Source organism: Carlito syrichta, unplaced genomic scaffold (genome assembly GCF_000164805.1).
Source record: "Carlito syrichta isolate Samal-C Ts95f unplaced genomic scaffold, Tarsius_syrichta-2.0.1 Scaffold65441, whole genome shotgun sequence".
Taxonomy (NCBI): Eukaryota; Metazoa; Chordata; class Mammalia; order Primates; family Tarsiidae; genus Carlito; species Carlito syrichta.
In genome coordinates, this window is record NW_007009537.1 from 803,295 (window position 1) to 820,376 (window position 17,082).

Here is a 17,082-nt window from a genome sequence, read left to right on the forward strand (position 1 = left end):
ACTAATTTTCTGCAACATTTAGTCTAAAGCAAATAAGATTTTTCTCTTGGCTATACTTTTGTGGTGTAAAGTTTTTATATTCAGAAACTTAACAATTCACATCTAAAATGTCAGGTTAATAACAATAGTTTTTAAAATCTCCTCTACTGAAACCAATAATTTCATTTCTTTCACTAATAGTACATCCCGCTGACCCCAGTGAAACTAAGTGTAACCCAACACCTCTACCAATAATGCAAACATTCTGTATCTACTTTAAATGGCAAACAGAAAAAAGACAAAATTTCAGCTCAAATATATCAACTGAATGACTTCAAAAAACATCCCAAATGTCCCTGTGTTAAAAAAAAAAAAAAAAAAACCCCACAATGGAAAGATATCCAATATTATGCAATATCCCTTAGCAAGCTCCAATAACTGGCAGATGTAGTTTGACCACATATTTAAAATACTATTCTCCACGTTTTTACAGCCACATACTTCTAGTTGACAGGTCAGAGAAAATGACTAATTTAATATGTACTATATGACTGTGACTACATAGCTCATGTGCATTTATCTAATGAGTGCCAAACTGCTTTGAATAGTCTGTGTATGAAATAAACATTTAGGCAATTTTAAGCATTCCTAAAGCAAAAACACACTAGTTGCAAATAAGTATTTTATAGACATTGCTTTAATAAAGGCCGGTTGGAGAATTAAAGAACTATTCACACATCTGAAACCACTTATGTCTTCCATTCCATAAATGAAAGACACATAAACCAATGTAAAATTTATTTGATTTGAAATATAGACCACTTCCTAGCAGAGTATTCATCTAGAGTGAATATTCATAAAAATTCTCTGTTTCTCAAGAAAATGTGTTTATAATGTCAAATTTTGCCAGAATCTTCAACTTCAAGCCTTATTATTTGAATGTTTTTTCTCAACTTTGCTTGGGAGAACGATATTGGCTTATAAAAAATACTCAAGGATTATTTAAAACCACTTTTAAAAAAGCTAGTTTGACAAAGATGTTCAGTAAAACTTCACCCCAAATCCTTTCCATATGACAAAATAAGTTCTTAAATCATCTTTGTGAAGTTTCTAAAATAGTTTAATAATAGATAAGTATCTTTTTATTTCTGCCTAACATGTTTGTAATTAGATTCATAAATGTATAACAATTTGTTTTATGACCATTAAAAATGAAAAATTTTAATTGCATTCAAAAGTAGGGAAATTGACAATAGTTGAAAATTTTTAAAAATCCAGTTCATAGAAATTATGGCATTAAAATTTTAACGACAATTATGCTAGTTGTACCATAAACACTTTACACAGAAAAAAATATATATAAGCACACTCATACCAACCACTGGTCTTGACGGGTGGTGGGGGGAGATGTAGGGGGAGAAGGGGTGTTCCCAACTCCCAGCCACGAACTGGCACAGCAGGAGTTAAACGGCTGCAAGCAAAGCTTCATCTGTATTTATACTGCTCCCAATCACTGGCATTACAGCCTGAGCTCTCTCTGCTGTCAGATCAGCTGTGGCATTAGATTCTTGTAGGAGCACTAACCTTATTGTGAACTGCACATGTGACGGATCTAAGTTGCACACTCCTTATGCAAATCTAAAGTCTGATGATCTGAGGTGGAATTGAAACAGTGATGCTAGCGCTGCAGCAGCTGCAAATACAGATTAACATTAGCAATGAGGTTTGATTACACAGTCCCCCACCACCCATCTGCCCCACTCCATCCCACCCCATCCATGGAAAAATTGTCTTCCTTGAAACCCGTCCCTAATGCTGAAATGATTGAGGACCACTAGTCTTGACAATATAAACAACAGTAGAATAGAATAGGTATTTTGATATTGATTTTTACAAGCAATGAATGTTATGCAGTTTGTGTCTCTAAGCCTTTATACTACTTAGAATTCCCCTCCCAGCCAGCTGTCCCTAACCAAGTTTTCTCAACCCAGATTTCATTTGTGAGTTCTGCAGGACCGGGACAGAGGCCTTCTAATTGCTCCCATGCATCCTGTGCTTACCCCGTGGCAGCACTCACCACATTGAAACATAATCATCTCTCATTTGTTAGTTTATCCCACTAGCTAAAAGATTCCCACTAGCTAAAAGGCTGAGAAATTGTTTCGTTTATTATGCATTGCTTGCTCCTTTCAGCTAGTAAATAGTCAACAAATAATTGCCAATTGCTACTAAATGGAGAACTCCAAAAATACAATATAAGGACGGGCACTTGAAAATTACATGAACAGTGTGTTTTAGTATCAAGAACTTTAGAGCATATTTTGCCTGAAAATAATAATTTTACCACAACACACCCAATTTAGATGCTGGGTTAAGGGCTTGAGGGAAACAATATTATTTTGTAAGTATTCTGTCTTTTTAAATAAGCTGCACAATTGTTCTCATGTTATCTGCTTATAAATCTAATTTTCTGTTATCATAGTGAAAAATAGCCATACACTAAAATTATGTTGCCTGATCTTTCACTCTAAATGCCATTTCATTTTTAAGCCTGAGTTCCCTTCAGTGATTATTTCAGAATGCTGACTTTATAGAATATAACTATCATAAATTTTCATTATTTATAGTAGTTATATTCTATAGAGTAACCATGAATGCTGAATTAGTAAAGATTGAACCATTGCTCTTAAGAGAAATACAGGGTTAGTTTCCTGTAAGCTTCTGATCACAATATTTATATACTGATCAATATATAACTTGTTCTATGTGCATACCTGTTTAAAGACAAGTTATTTACCAAATCATACTGATTTACTAGCATTAAGTTCACAGCCAATAGCACTGTAACTAATGCCTGAAGCTTATCTAACACCCATATTTTCCCTTTAAGGCACATCACAGCCTTCTTGCTCTTAAAAACACCAGAAAACACTTTAGCAATATGCTTGGTAGCCAGTTTAAGCAGCAAAATTATCCACAAAAAGACAAAAGTAGAAAAAAGTGACACTAAGTAGACCACAAAAAGGACATTTCTTTACTATTTGAGATCTAAAACAAGAATGACGTAGGAAAGAGACAGGAGAGAAAAATAATTAAACCAAAACTTAGTCTTTGAAAAAATAAATAATATTGATGAACCTCCACCTAGAATAATAAAAAATATTTTTAAAAGACAGAAAACACAGATTACCAATATCAGGAATAAAATGTGGATGTCAGTCAGTACATATCCTACAAACACTGAAAGGAAAACAAGGGACAATTATGAACAATTTGATACCAATAAATGCAACAATTGAAGAAACAGGCAAAATTCCTAAAAAGTGGAAATTACCAAAAGTGACTTTGAATAAATGGAAGATATGTATAAGCCTATATTCTGTTAAATAAATTAGTATTTAATTAAAACCTTACCACATAGAAAACTCTAGACCCAGATGGCTTTGTTGCTGACTTCTATAAAGCATTTAAGAAAAAAAAATTCTTCAGAAACTATTTCAGAATTTCTCCAACTCGAATTAAATTAAGAGAGCAATTTCCTCCAAATTGATCTATAGCGTCAACATAATCCCAATAAAAATTCCAGCAGGGGCAGGTATGGTAGCTCACAGCTGTAATTCCAGCACTTTGGGAGGCAGAGACAAGAGGATTGCCTGAGCCTAAAAGTCCAAGGCCAGCCTGGGCAACTTGGCAAGACCTAGTCTCTACAATAAATTTAAAAAATGGCCAGGTATGGTTGTGTGCGCCTGTGGTTCCAGCTACTTGGAAGGCTAACACAGAAGTATTACCTGAGCCCAGCAGGTCAGGGATGTGGTAAACTTGAGCAAACCACTGTATTCCATCCTGGGCAACAACAGAATGAGACTGACCCCCTCCAAAAAAATTCCAGCAAGCTTTTAAAAATAAATTAACAAGCTTTTTTTCAATTTTATGTGAAAATTCAAATAATATAGAATAGCCAAAAGCAATTCGGAAAAAGAACCTCATTGGTGTACTGATAACAGAAGTTGACTTGCCTTTAAGAAAATAAGTATAATGTTATCGTTATAATAGGGTTCTCTTTGAAGATATAGAAAGTGCTAAAATATTATTTTTTTGAGAAATAAGAAACTTCTTTCCCAGAAAACTGGTTAGGCCAGCAGGTGATGAGATGGCTATGATAATTAAGATACTGTACCATGACTTCATTAATCTGAGTGCTCAATTCACTAAGAACATTTGGCAGCAACTACACAACCATTGCCAAGAAGAGTTTGCTTTGGTGGCTATCCAAACTAATGAGTTAAGCAAAATGTCCCCCAATAGGTTATTAAATACCTGCATCTTTCTTTTAAATACCTGTCTTAGCACATTTATATGTATTTTTGGCTTCTAAAATAAAACCAGATTTTGAAAAAAGTATTACTCTTGTAACACAGCATTAAAGACTTTCCCTATGTGTGTTTCTCAAAGTTTGGTCCTTAATACTCCGTCCATACCACCTAGGATTTTTTTAAAGCACAAATTTCTGGCATCCACATCACATCAAATAAATAAAAATGTCTTAAGAGGGGGGGTCTGAAAATCCATATTTTTAAAAGTATCCCTTTGGATATCAATAAGGAAGGAGGATATGCATGTGTGAAAGCAGGGACATATGGAAAAATCTTGTACCTTCCATTCAGTTTTGCTGTGAACCTAATGCTGCTGTAAAAAAATAATGTCTACTTTTTAAATAAAAATCTAATTGGAAATAAATCTGTTTTGTACTCCAAAAAAAGAACATAGTTGGCATACTTACACTATCTAATGTGTAAGATTTACTATAAAGATTTACTATAAAGCTACAGTCATTAAGACAATGAGGTACTAGTGAAAGATAAATAGAACAAAATAGAAAATCCAGAAATAGACCTATGCATCTGTGAGCAATTGGTTTTCAACAAAGATGTCAACATAATTCAATGGGAAAATTATAATCCTTTCAACAAATGGTGCTGAAACAATTAGATATCCACATGTTCTTTTAAATACTTCATATCTTACATAAAAATTACCTCAAACTGGATCACTGTCCCAAACATAAACCTAAATCTATATAATTTCTAGAAGAAAAACGAAAAGATTTTCTTCCACAATCCTGGGATAAATATTCCTAAAATAAGATATAAAAAGGACATTAAAAAAAAAAAAAAAAGGACTCAGACTTAATCAAAATTTAAAATGTCTGCTCTTGGAAAGATATCATTAATAATATGATCAGACAAGCCAAGAACTGTGAGAAAATGTGCATAATACATATATGTGACAAAGACCTGGAACCCAGAATATATAAAGACTCCTGTAATGCAAGAAGAAGACAAACACTCTAATTTTTTAAAATAAGCAAAAGATTTTTTTTTCTAAAGTTGAGGAGTTTGTTAGAGAAATAAAGGCACAGACACTCCCAGTGACAGAAAGAAAACTCTCAAAATGTCCCTTCTAACCAAGTGGGGCCCTGGTCTTGACCTCCCCAATGACAAGAAACTGGTGGAATATCAACAACATTCTCTGGCAACTGCACTGCCAGAGCATGAGTATCTTGACCAGGACTGCCCCATCTCTCACCAAAGGTGGGGAGGAAAAAGACTGTTTATAGAACCAGTGCAGAGGCAATGAGAACTGTAAAGAAAGTCTGAGAGAGAGGTGGGGAATACTTTCACAAAAAGTCCCAGGATTTTGGCTCTGAACGCCTGAAATACATTGGCAAGTGGTTCTATAAAATGTTACTGAAAAGTCAAAATTCCTAATGCTGTTTACAAGAGTTCCTCTGGACTTCCCACATGCCACAGCACACACCCCCGATGTACACTGCAGAACCCAAAGGACCACACTTTCACAAAAATAAAAACAAGAATAAGTCCAGTTGAGAGGAAGGAGCTATAGGCTGCTGGGGTCTTTCCCACGTGGCCTGTGTTTTATATAGCGACTTCCCAGCAGCAGCCTGGCACAGTTCTAGGTGAGCGTCTCACCTTTTTTCACCCGTGCTTCAATGTATTCTATTCTCCGTTCAAGGGCTGTCAATTTCTCATTTAGTGTTGCAAGTTTTGAACGATACGACAAGACACATAGAACGAATTGAGAAAGTCTGCGATTTTCTTTTTTCTTTTTTTGGAGTCGGAATCTAATCCCATCGCCCAGGGTGGAGTGCAGTGGCATGCTAACGGCCACTGCAGCGTCGATCCCTGGGCTCTGGCGATCCTTCCGCCTTAGCCTTCCAAGTAGCTGGAACTACAGGTGCGCGCTACCACGCCCAGTTAATTTTTATTTATTTATTTATTGTAGAGACAAGGTTTCCCCAAGTTGCCCGGGCTGGTCTTGAACCCCTGGGCTCAGGCAATCCTCTCCTCTCGGCCTCCCAAAGTGCTCCGATTCAGGCTTCAACACGGTGCCTAGACTGCAATTTTCTTGATGCTGCTAGTGATGACCTCCATGTACTTCTGGCTCGCCCAGTCTTGGTGGATCTCCTGCTGCACTGGATCCTCTTGTTCCACCATGGCAACTGCCCAAAGAAGAGCCAAGGCAAAGATGTGAAGAGAGGATACACAAAAGATATATACACACTCCCAAAAACATATGAGGCATACTCGACATCGCCAGTCATCACAGAAATACAAGTTAAAACGCCAATAAGTTACCACTACATACTAATGAGAATGACGAAAATGTGAAAAGGTAGATGATGTCAAGTGTTGGGAAGGATATGGAATGACTGAAATTCTCATACATTGTTGATGGGAGTATAAAAAATGTATTACCACTTAGGAAAATAGTTTGGCGGTTTCTCATAAAGTTAAGCATCATTTAGCATAAGATCCTATGACCTAGAAATTTCATTCCAATACATTTGCCCAAGAAAAATTAAAACATATGTCCACACAAAAGACTTGTGAATGAATGTTCATGGAAACTTTGTTCTTTTTTTTTAACCTTTCTTTCTTTCTTTCTTTCTTTCTTTCTTTCTTTCTTTCTTTCTTTCTTTCTTTCTTTCTTTCTCTTTTTTAAGTGAGAAAGCAGGATTTATTGAGAGGACAGAGAAGCTCCCACAGTGGGAGGGGGCCCAAAGGTGTTGCCCCAGAAGCTTTATTCTTAATAGACAAAAATTGAAAACAGCCTAAATGTCCATCAACTGGTAAATGAACAGAGTGTGGTATATTCATGCCATAAAATATTATTCAATTATAAAAAAGGCATAACTACCAATATTTGCTTGTAACAACATGGACGAATCTCGGAAACATACTGAGCTAAAAATGCCAGACAAAAAGAGGTCATACTGCACCATTTAAGACTCTAGAAAAGACAAGTCTATGGGGGCATAAAGTGAATCGGTGATGATCTGTGGCCAGGGGTGATTCCTTGTGGCTATGGATGATGATCTGTGGCCAGGGGTGGGAGAAAGATGAATTAGGAAAGGCACAAGAGAACTTGGATATAATGTAAATAATTTATATCTTAATTGTAGTGTTGGTTACTCAGGTGTAAAATTTGTCAAAACTTATTGAAATGGACACCAAAAATGGATATATTTTATTACATGTAAATTCTACCTGAGTAAACATGATTAAGAAAAAGAAAGTGGGGAGGAATTCCTTGAAAGGGGAAGAAACTGTGGATATGATAAACATTTAGCCTGCTTGGCTCACCTCTCCAACATAAAAGCTCAGTAAATTTTACTTAAATATCCTTACAGCAGTCAATGGACATTTTCTCCATGTTGAATATTTAGGTAGTTGCCAATTTTTTGGTGATAAAATTGCACAAATCTCTGTTCCTTTTATTTTATATTAAATATTTAAGATACAATTCTAATTGTGGCATACAAATCATCAAAAAGTGCTTAAAGCTTTGAAAACTAGGATAACATTCTTGAAATAAAACTGGGAAGATATAGTGTACACATTTTAAAAACCTTTTAAATCTTCCATTTATCCTCTAGGATTCAAGAGACTGAGACTATTAATCATTTGTAGCTTTAATCTCACCATATCTACTGGGTCCTTTTGCCCAATCTATAAAAATACTCATCTCTCTTACACTTAAAAAATAAAAATAAGAGCTCTGTTAGAAGATGCAGGAGACACTCTTGTGGAAATTGGAACTAGCAACCAATTCCTGATCAAAACCCCAAGTGTCCCTGCCACAAGAGATAAGATAGACAAGTGGGACCTCATCAAACTGAAAAACTTCTGCAAAGTCAAAGAAACCATCAAGAGAGCAGGAGGATAGCCCACAGACTGGGAAAAAATATCTGCCAACTTATATCTGACAAAGGCCTAACATCTAAGATCTCCAAGGAACTCAAACATGCTGAAAAGAAAAAAACAAGCAGCCCTATTAAAAAGTGAGCAAAAGATATGAATAGACACTTCTCAAAAGAAGACATACAAGCAACCAACAAGTACATGAAAAAATGCTCAGCCTCTCTAATAACCAAAGAAATGCAAATTAAAACTACCCTGAGATACCACTCAACTCCAGTCAGGGTGGCCATCATCAAGAACTCAAAAAGCAGCTGGGCTCGGTGGCTCAGCCCATAATCTCGCACCTTGGGAGACTGAGGTGAGTGGATTGCCTGAGACCACGGGTTCGAGACCCGCTTAGGCAACTTGGTGAGACCTCATCTCTACAATAAATCAAAAAATTAACCGGGCATGGTAGCGCGAGCCTGTAGTTCCAGCTACTTGGAAGGCTGAGGCGGAAGGATCGCCGGAGCCCAGCAGTCGAGGCTGTGGTGGCCAGGAGCGGCCACTGCACTCCAGTCTGGGCAACAGAGTGAGACGCCAACTCAAAAAAAAAAAAAAAAAAAGAACTCAAAAAACAGCAAATGCTGGAAAAGGAATTGGAGAAAAGAGAACACTTTCACACTGTTGATAAGAATGTAAACTAGTACAACCTCTGTGGAAAACAGCGTGGCAATTCCTAAAAAATCTAAAAATCGACCTCCCATCCAACCCTGTAATCACCCTGCTGGGAAAATGCCCAGAGAAATCAAGTCATTCTACAAAGAAGATAGAGAAACTCAAGTCACTCTACAAAAAAGATAACTGTGCATGCATGTTTATTGCAGCACTATTCACAATAGTAAAAACATGGAACCAACCATACTGCCCATTGAAAGTAGACTGATTGTTTAAAATGTGGTACATATACATGATGGAATATTATGCGGACATAATGAAGGACAAAATTATAAACTGTGCAGCAACTTAGATGGATTTAGAGTCTGTAATACTCAATGATCTATCACAGAAACAAAGATCTGAGTACCACATATTCGCACTCATAAGTGGACCCTGAACAATTGTCATAATACTATAAGAAGGGGATTGGCAGTAGTGGGAAACTGCCAGGGGAGGGAGCAGAGGGGCATACTTCATCAATAAAGGTACCTGATCTCAAACCAGGTGAAGTGGGTATCAAAGTGAGGCCCAAACTTTACCATACAATGATCGTTTGTATACCTAACACTGAATTGTACCCTTCATCTTTAAAATAAAAATAAAAAATAAATAAAAGCTCTGAATACACTGCCCTCTTAGTGCTCTTCTTTTCATATCAAGATTCCGCAAAGAAGTAGTTCATGCTCAATGCTTCTTTTCTATCCTTCATTTACTTTTCAGCTCATGATAATTTGGCTTTTGTCACCAGAATGTGCCTTCAAAAAAATCAACAACACTTTGTTAATTTCTGAAGTCAAAGGAATATTTCCATTAACTTTCCTGACCTCTCCTAGCATGTGACCTTATTAGTCATTCCCTACCCTCTTGAAGCTGTCTTCTCTTTTCACTTCCTTAACATTTTCTCAACTTCATCTCCAACTTCTCTGCCACTCCTCAGTTTCCTTGCAGGCTCCTCTACCTCCACCCACCCCTCAAATGTTGGTTTTCTTTGGGGTTCTAACTGTAGTCCCTTTTTCTTCTCACTCTATACTCAGATTTCTCAAATTATGAATATACAGAATGAACATGGATAATTTTATATGAAATTATAATTTGTGATCCATAATAATTAGAACATTGTTTTTAGATTAAAATAAATAAGGATGTACCATAGTAAAGAATGCAAAGTTTGCATGAAGAAATATGGAAGTGTTTCTTCTCACTAATTACTCACTTCTCAACACCCATGAAGATATGACAATCCCAATGCCTTAAAATCTCTCAACTCTTTTTCTTCTGTACCTGCCTTAGTCTGTGTCTTTGCCACCTTCATCTAAAGTATTATAGTAACCAGCTACCTTATCTCACATGATTCAGTTTTTCTCTCCCATTATCTTCCACACTTTGGTCAGAGGGACCTTTATTTAAACATGTCTCTGTATTGCCTGAAAACCGCAGACAGCATGCCACCACAGACTAAAGTCCAAATGACTACACGTGCTGACTGCTGACCATGCCAGCCTTACTTCCTTCTACACCCTTCAATCATTTCATGTAAGAGTGGCAGCATTAATCCTTCAAGTAGCCTCATGGTTTGAGAGACGTGAAAGCATGTTGTCTTCTCACATTCATGGAAGCCTTGTGGATCAAGATGGCTCAACTTCCTTCTCCCTCCCTCAACCCTCAGTTCCACAGGACAATGGTTCCCTGTCACCATATCTCAGTTGAGAAACTGACATCCAAGAGAGAAGGGGACTCACAAGGATTTTATTTAAAAGCATGAAGATAAAATGGAGCTTAAGGCTCATGAAATCCAAATCCTACATTCTATAACCAAGGAAAGAGTTGGGGGAGTAACAGGCTTGTCCAAGGTAAGATGAGATTCCAACATTGGGAAAATTCCCCAAGCAAAATTATTGCCTCATTTTTTCCAAGGAATAAAGCATTTGTATTAAAGTGTATGTTAGGGCATAGGCAAGCAAGTTCAATGTGGCACAATCTGTATCTCTCTATGCAAAATGAAGTGACTATCTGAACACTTGTACCAAAAATAGATCTGGCCTGAGGGGTCCAGGTAATTAGAGCCTTGTAAAACGTTTTTTCTTTCCTTTTTTTTTTTTCTTGACTCATCTAGATGATTGCCTGAATTCTCTGCTTCACCTTAATACATGGACACCACTGTCACGTGTAAAAATTTAAAATGCTACACATTTTGGACAGGTACCTCCATCTTTAAAGCCTATGAATATTTATGTTTCAATATTAAGTCTCCAGAGCCTAATCAGGAGGCAGACGGGGACCAGGATGTCTGTAAAAGGGGCATATTAAAAAGTAACAGACTCATCAGCAAACTAAACTCAGAAAACTTTCTATAAAACTCATGGCTTGACTATAAAGAACAATTCTAACTTGCTGAACTAATAACTCCCAGTTAGCTTACTTGCCTGCACTTATTATTTTAACTCATCAGGAAATGTTCCAAAGTTGCTGTGCAGATCATTTTATTTCTTCCGTCATATTCAGCAAAGAATAGTATGCCTAATAAAGAGGCCTACAGAAAAGATCTCATTCCTCTCCCACCCATCACATACCCAAACACCCAGGACAGATTATAGTCTCTCTTATTTTTCATATCATGTAATAAAAATCACTGGTGCATTTTATTTTTATTTTTTATTTTTTTTTTGAGTTGGAGTCTCACTCTGTCGCCCAGACTGGAGTGCAGTGGCCGCTCCCAGCCACCGCAGCCTCGACCTGCTGGGCTCTGGCGATCCTTCCGCCTCAGCCTTCCAAGTAGCTGGAATTACAGGCGCGCGCTACCACGCCCGGCTGATTTTTTGATTTATTGTAGAGATGAGGTCTCGCTGCCCAGGCGGGTCTCGAACCCACGGGCTCAGGCAATCCACTCACCTCAGCCTCCCAAAGGCGCGGGATTACAGGCTGAGCCACCGAGCCTGGCTCACTGGTGCATTTTAAACAGCCGAGAGCAGTGTCCTTTCATCTCTGGGATGATGGGGTTATCTGCTTCTGACCTCCCAGTTCAGTTCTGTATAATTTAATAATAAAGATCATAAATGTTTAGTGTCTCTTCATCAAAAGTAAATGCCTTCGGGGCTTTTATTCATTTTTATTTTCTTTCTGAAACATTCCATCCTACAGTCCAGAATAGAAAAATAACAGACCCCCAGGTCCCTACTACCAAAATTAAACATGTTATTTCCACCATATTTGCTTCAACCACTACAATTCATCCATCTGTCTAAGCCTCTCTCTCACCTTTTCCTGTCTTCTACAGAAGTAGAGCACCATTATAAAATCTGGGGGTATCATTCCCATGAATAAAGAGGAGAAGAAGGTGGAAGAAGAGCAGCAGGAGGAGGAGGAAAGGGAAGAGAAGCTACAGAAGGAAAGGGAGGAGAAGGAGAAAAGGGAGGAGGAGGAGGAAGAGCAAGAGTGGTATTCCAGTATTTTCCAAATTGATTACAATAAGCATATACTGTAATACTTTTATAATAAGAAAAGAATATTGTAAAGTACAAATTAAAACTATAGTTATCTTCTTATTTCAAGGAGAACAGATGGAAAATATTCTTGAAGGATCATTTTTTTAATCACAGTTTGGGAAAATATGTATGAACAGACCTGGTATGCGCTACATAAATAGGGAGTGTACCCTCAGGGCCACTCCCACCATCTCTGAATGTGTTTCCTAGCTCCAGTGGATGGCATTTGAGATCAGCACCTCCATGCTGAAAGAATGAAAGGAGTCCCGATCTCACTCACTGCTGTTATAAATCAGAGTCTATATCAATACTACATTGCTAAGCTGGGTTGCAAGCCATTGTTCCTTCAGATTAGGAAAGTGGAAGGCCATTAGTAACCTTGGTGAAAACAGTTTTTAAAAATTGGTGGGGAAGAAAGATAGTCTTTTCAACAAATTGTGTTAAAACATTGGACAATCATAGGAAAACAATTTTGACCTAAACTTCACATAGGAGAAAAACTTCATGACCTGGAGTTAGGCAAAAAGTTATTAGATGTAACACCGAAGACATCCCTAAGAGAAAAAAGCAATAGCTGAACTTTATCAAAATTAAAAACTTTTACTCTGAGGAAGATCCTGTCAAGAGGATAAAAAGATGAGAAAATACTTGCAAATCATATAACTGACCTAGAACTTGTATCCAAAATATATCAAGAACTCCCTAAACTGAGGAGTAAACAAGCTAATATTTTTTAAAAATACTGATAATACCAAGTGTTGAGAGGATATAGAACAACTCCATACTATTTTTACTACTTCTCATAAGTATTAAATTATTTCAAAATAAATTGTTATTTTATAAAAAGTGGTGAGAAGTCTGATTGCAGTACCAACCAGAGAAAGGAAGATGAGGGAGTGGAATTAGTGAATGAAGATCACATGGGAAATCCTCTGATTAGCCAAACTCACAGAACATGGCTGCATTCACACATTTTTGTGTTGCTTTAGAGGAATCCCTGAGGCTAGGTTATGTACAAAGAATAGAGATTTATTTAGCTTCTGGTTCTGTACCATGCTGGCTATTTCTGATGAGGCTCTGGGCAACTTACCAATCACAATGGAAGGTGAGGAGGAGAAGGAATGTTACATGGTGAGAGTGGAAGCAGAAGAGATGAGAAAAGTGCCAGGCTCTTTTAAACAACTAGCTCTCACATGAACTAATGGAGTGAGAACTCATTCATGAGGGAGCTGCCCCCATGACCCAAGCGCTTGTTATTGCTACCATATTTGCTTCAACAACTATCTATTCATCAGTCTAACCCTCCCTCTCACCTTTCCCTGTTTTCATCAGAATGTAGACCACATTCAACATTGGGGATCACATTTGAACATAAGATTTGGAGGGGAGTGAGAAACTCTTGATAGGTGAATCCTAAGGTGGGAGTGCAGCAGGAGCCTGTCTCTGCACAGCACAGTGTTAGAGAAACTAACTGCTGGGCCAACAATTTAGGTCTGATGCTACACAAACACTTAAAGTGATATGACCTTATAACTTATGACTCTGTGCCTCAGTTTCCTATTCTTCCTAATCAAAGCATCCATCTTAAAGGGTCATTTTAAAGATTAAATGGGGGGGAAATGCACATATAGCATTATACTCAATACATTTTAACTTTCCTATTATTATTATTATTCACTTAGATTTGACCTAGAATTGGCAGTTCTCAAAGTATTTCAATGTATTTATTTTCTCTTCTCCTATTCTTCATTTTCAAAAACCTTCTCTCCTTACATTTCAATTCCTGTTCCTACCTGTACCTTCTTTATGTAGAACATAACTCTATGCAATTTATAGTTTTTAATAATTTTTATTTTATTCTAAATTTAATTTTTTAAAATGTTTTAACTGTACTGATCTAAAACTGATTGTTTAAATATAAATTCATTTGAGATATAATTTTAACACATTATATTACTTTATTGCATGTGTGCAAAATCCATACAAAATCATTATAACTAAAAACACAGTTATAAGCATAATGTATGAAGAAGTAATTTACCCAAGATGATCACACTATGAAGAAACGAACTAGATGATTGTGTGCTGATTTTTTTGTAGAGGTAAAATTATTTTTTCATTCCTTAAAGGAGTCACTCTTCTTAATAACAATGAGCATGCCTTTTTTCCCCAAAGCCCCACACCCTTAGGAATCTTTAATATGATTTAAGTTGTCAGCAGATTAATTCAAACTTTTCACCAATAAATTATTCACATTTTTCCTCCAGTAATGATTAATAGGATATGTAAGAAATATGGAATATATTCACTTTTTGACAGTCTTTTTTATATTGCAAGTACAGATTTTTAAACATATATCATGGGACTACATTAAAATTGGTAACAGATAAAGAAACGAGACAAGAATCATTATCTAAATTCCTGAAGTATATAATGATGTGGTTATAATCTTTAATTAATATAATGTTTTACACACAGAAAGGTCTGACATATATACTCTCTATTGTGTCAACTGCAGCTAAGTATTTATTGAATCGACATTAAAAGTCCTGAGTACATATTTAAATCTCACGTTCTTTGACCAGGAAAAGATCGCATTCCAAATGACAGATGTGTTGAAATATACATAGAATAGGAGGCAGCATGAGTCCGACCATGCCATCTCCGGCCAAAGACTATGAAGTGCCGTACACCCTTGGCACAGGCCCCTTTGGCCGCGGCCAGTAGATCCAGAGGAAGGGTGATGGCAAGATATTAGTTTGGAATGAACTTAACTATGGCCCCATGACAGAAGTTGAGAAACAGATGCTTGTTTCTGAAGTGAATTTGCTTCGTGAACTGAAACATCCAAACATTGTCCGTTACCAGCATCAAAATTATTGGCAGAACCTTTACAACGCTGTACATTGTAGTGGAATATTATGAAGGAGGGAATCTGGCTAGTGCCATTAAAAAGGGAACCAAGGATCAAGGAAAGGCAATACTTAGATGAAGAGTTTGTTCTTCGAGTGATGACTCAATTGACTCTGGCCCTTAAGGAATGTCACCGGCAAAATGATGGTGGTCATACGGTCCTGCATCAGGACCTGAAATCAGCCAATGTTTTCTTGGATGGCAAGCAAAATGTCAAGCTTGGAGACTTTGGGCTAGCTAAAATATTAAACCATAATACAAGTTTTGCGAAAACATTCATTGGCACACCTTATTACATGTCTCCCGAACAAATTAATCGCATGTCCTACAATGAGAAGGCAGATATCTGGTCACTGGGTTGTTTGCTGTATGAATCGTGTGTATTAATGCCTCCATTTACAGCTTTTAACTGGAAAGAACTAACTGGGAAGAGCAGAGAAGGCAAATTTAGGTGAATCCCATACAGTTACTCTGATGAATTGAATGATATTATCACAAGGATATTGTGTAAAGGATTACCATTGACCTTCTGTTGAAAACATTCTTGGGAACTTGGTTGCAAAAGAGCAAAGAAGAAATCTTGAGAGAAGAGTACAACAATTAGGAGGGCCAGAAAATTCACAGGATACTAGCCCTATACTGCGTGAGCTGACACTAAAAGAAATTAAGTTACAGGAGCGAGAGCGAGCCCTCAAAGCAAGAGAAAAAAGATTAGAACAGAAGGAGCTTGAGCTTTGTGTTCATGAGAGCCTAGCAGCAAACTGGCTAGAGCAGGAAGTCTGTTGAAGAATTACTGCTTGTTCAAGGAACAGAAATTCCTGTCTCTGGCAAGTAGTCCAGAACTTCTTGATTTCAATAACTAAGAAGAAAGTTCACTTCAGAGGGAAAGTAAAGAGAAAGCCATGAGGAGTGAAAATCATGAAAATTCCAAGTGCAAGGGCCTGAAGAAAAGGGTACATGCTGCCCAGCTGCGGGCTCAAGCTCTGTCAGGTATTGGGAAAAAATGATCAGCTAAAAAGCAGACAGATTCTGGGCATGCGTTAGTCTACCAGAAAGAGGTATGGATGGTATTTAATATTATACCCCTTTGAAGATTGATATTCACCTGCCATAGCTTTATATATTTGGTTCCATGAGCCATGCCTTTTTGTACATTATGCATGATATTCTGGAGTTGTTTTTGCTGTTCTTCAGGAACAATTGTACAAAATGTCCATACCTTTCATTTTTCTTTCTTCTTTTAAGAATACTTTGCAGAAAGAATGATACTTTCTTAGTTGGTTGGGCTTTTAATTCTGCGTGGAAAGTGAGATGTGATATGCTGAATCTTGGGAGAAAAAAATAATGTTAGGAAAAAAAATGTTTACCTAGAAGTCTCACTTTCTGAAAAGTTTTAAATAAGTGGTGTGCTTAGAATTGTCATGTCTAGATTTAAAATTTAAAACTGAGATTTTAAATGTTCTGGAATTAGAAAACCTAATTGAATATACATTGGTCACTAATACCATGACATCTTGTTTATAAATATTTCAGTGCTCTGCAGTCCAAGTCTGTGAGCTTTATGAAAATTCATCACTGTGATGTCTATATTCTTTTTTCTCTGTATTTTATTTAACAGTATATAAGATGGCTGTCATTTACCCACCTCTTTCCCAATAAATAAAGAATTCTTTAGTTTTCCTTAAAAAAAAAAGAAAGAAGCCGGGCTCGGTGGCTCAGTCTGTAATCCCGCGCCTTGGGAGGCTGAGGTGAGTGGATTGCCTGAACCCACGGGTTCGAGACCCGCC

The 17,082-nt window shown here is 37.0% G+C and overlaps 2 pseudogenes; one reads left to right on the top strand and one right to left on the bottom strand.

The window, feature by feature from the left end:
- Positions 1 to 5,952: 5,952 nt before the first annotated feature.
- On the bottom strand, positions 5,953 to 6,494 carry LOC110594868 (annotated as a pseudogene).
- An 8,543-nt stretch (positions 6,495 to 15,037) lies between these two features.
- On the top strand, positions 15,038 to 16,339 carry LOC103252820 (annotated as a pseudogene).
- Positions 16,340 to 17,082: the final 743 nt, after the last annotated feature.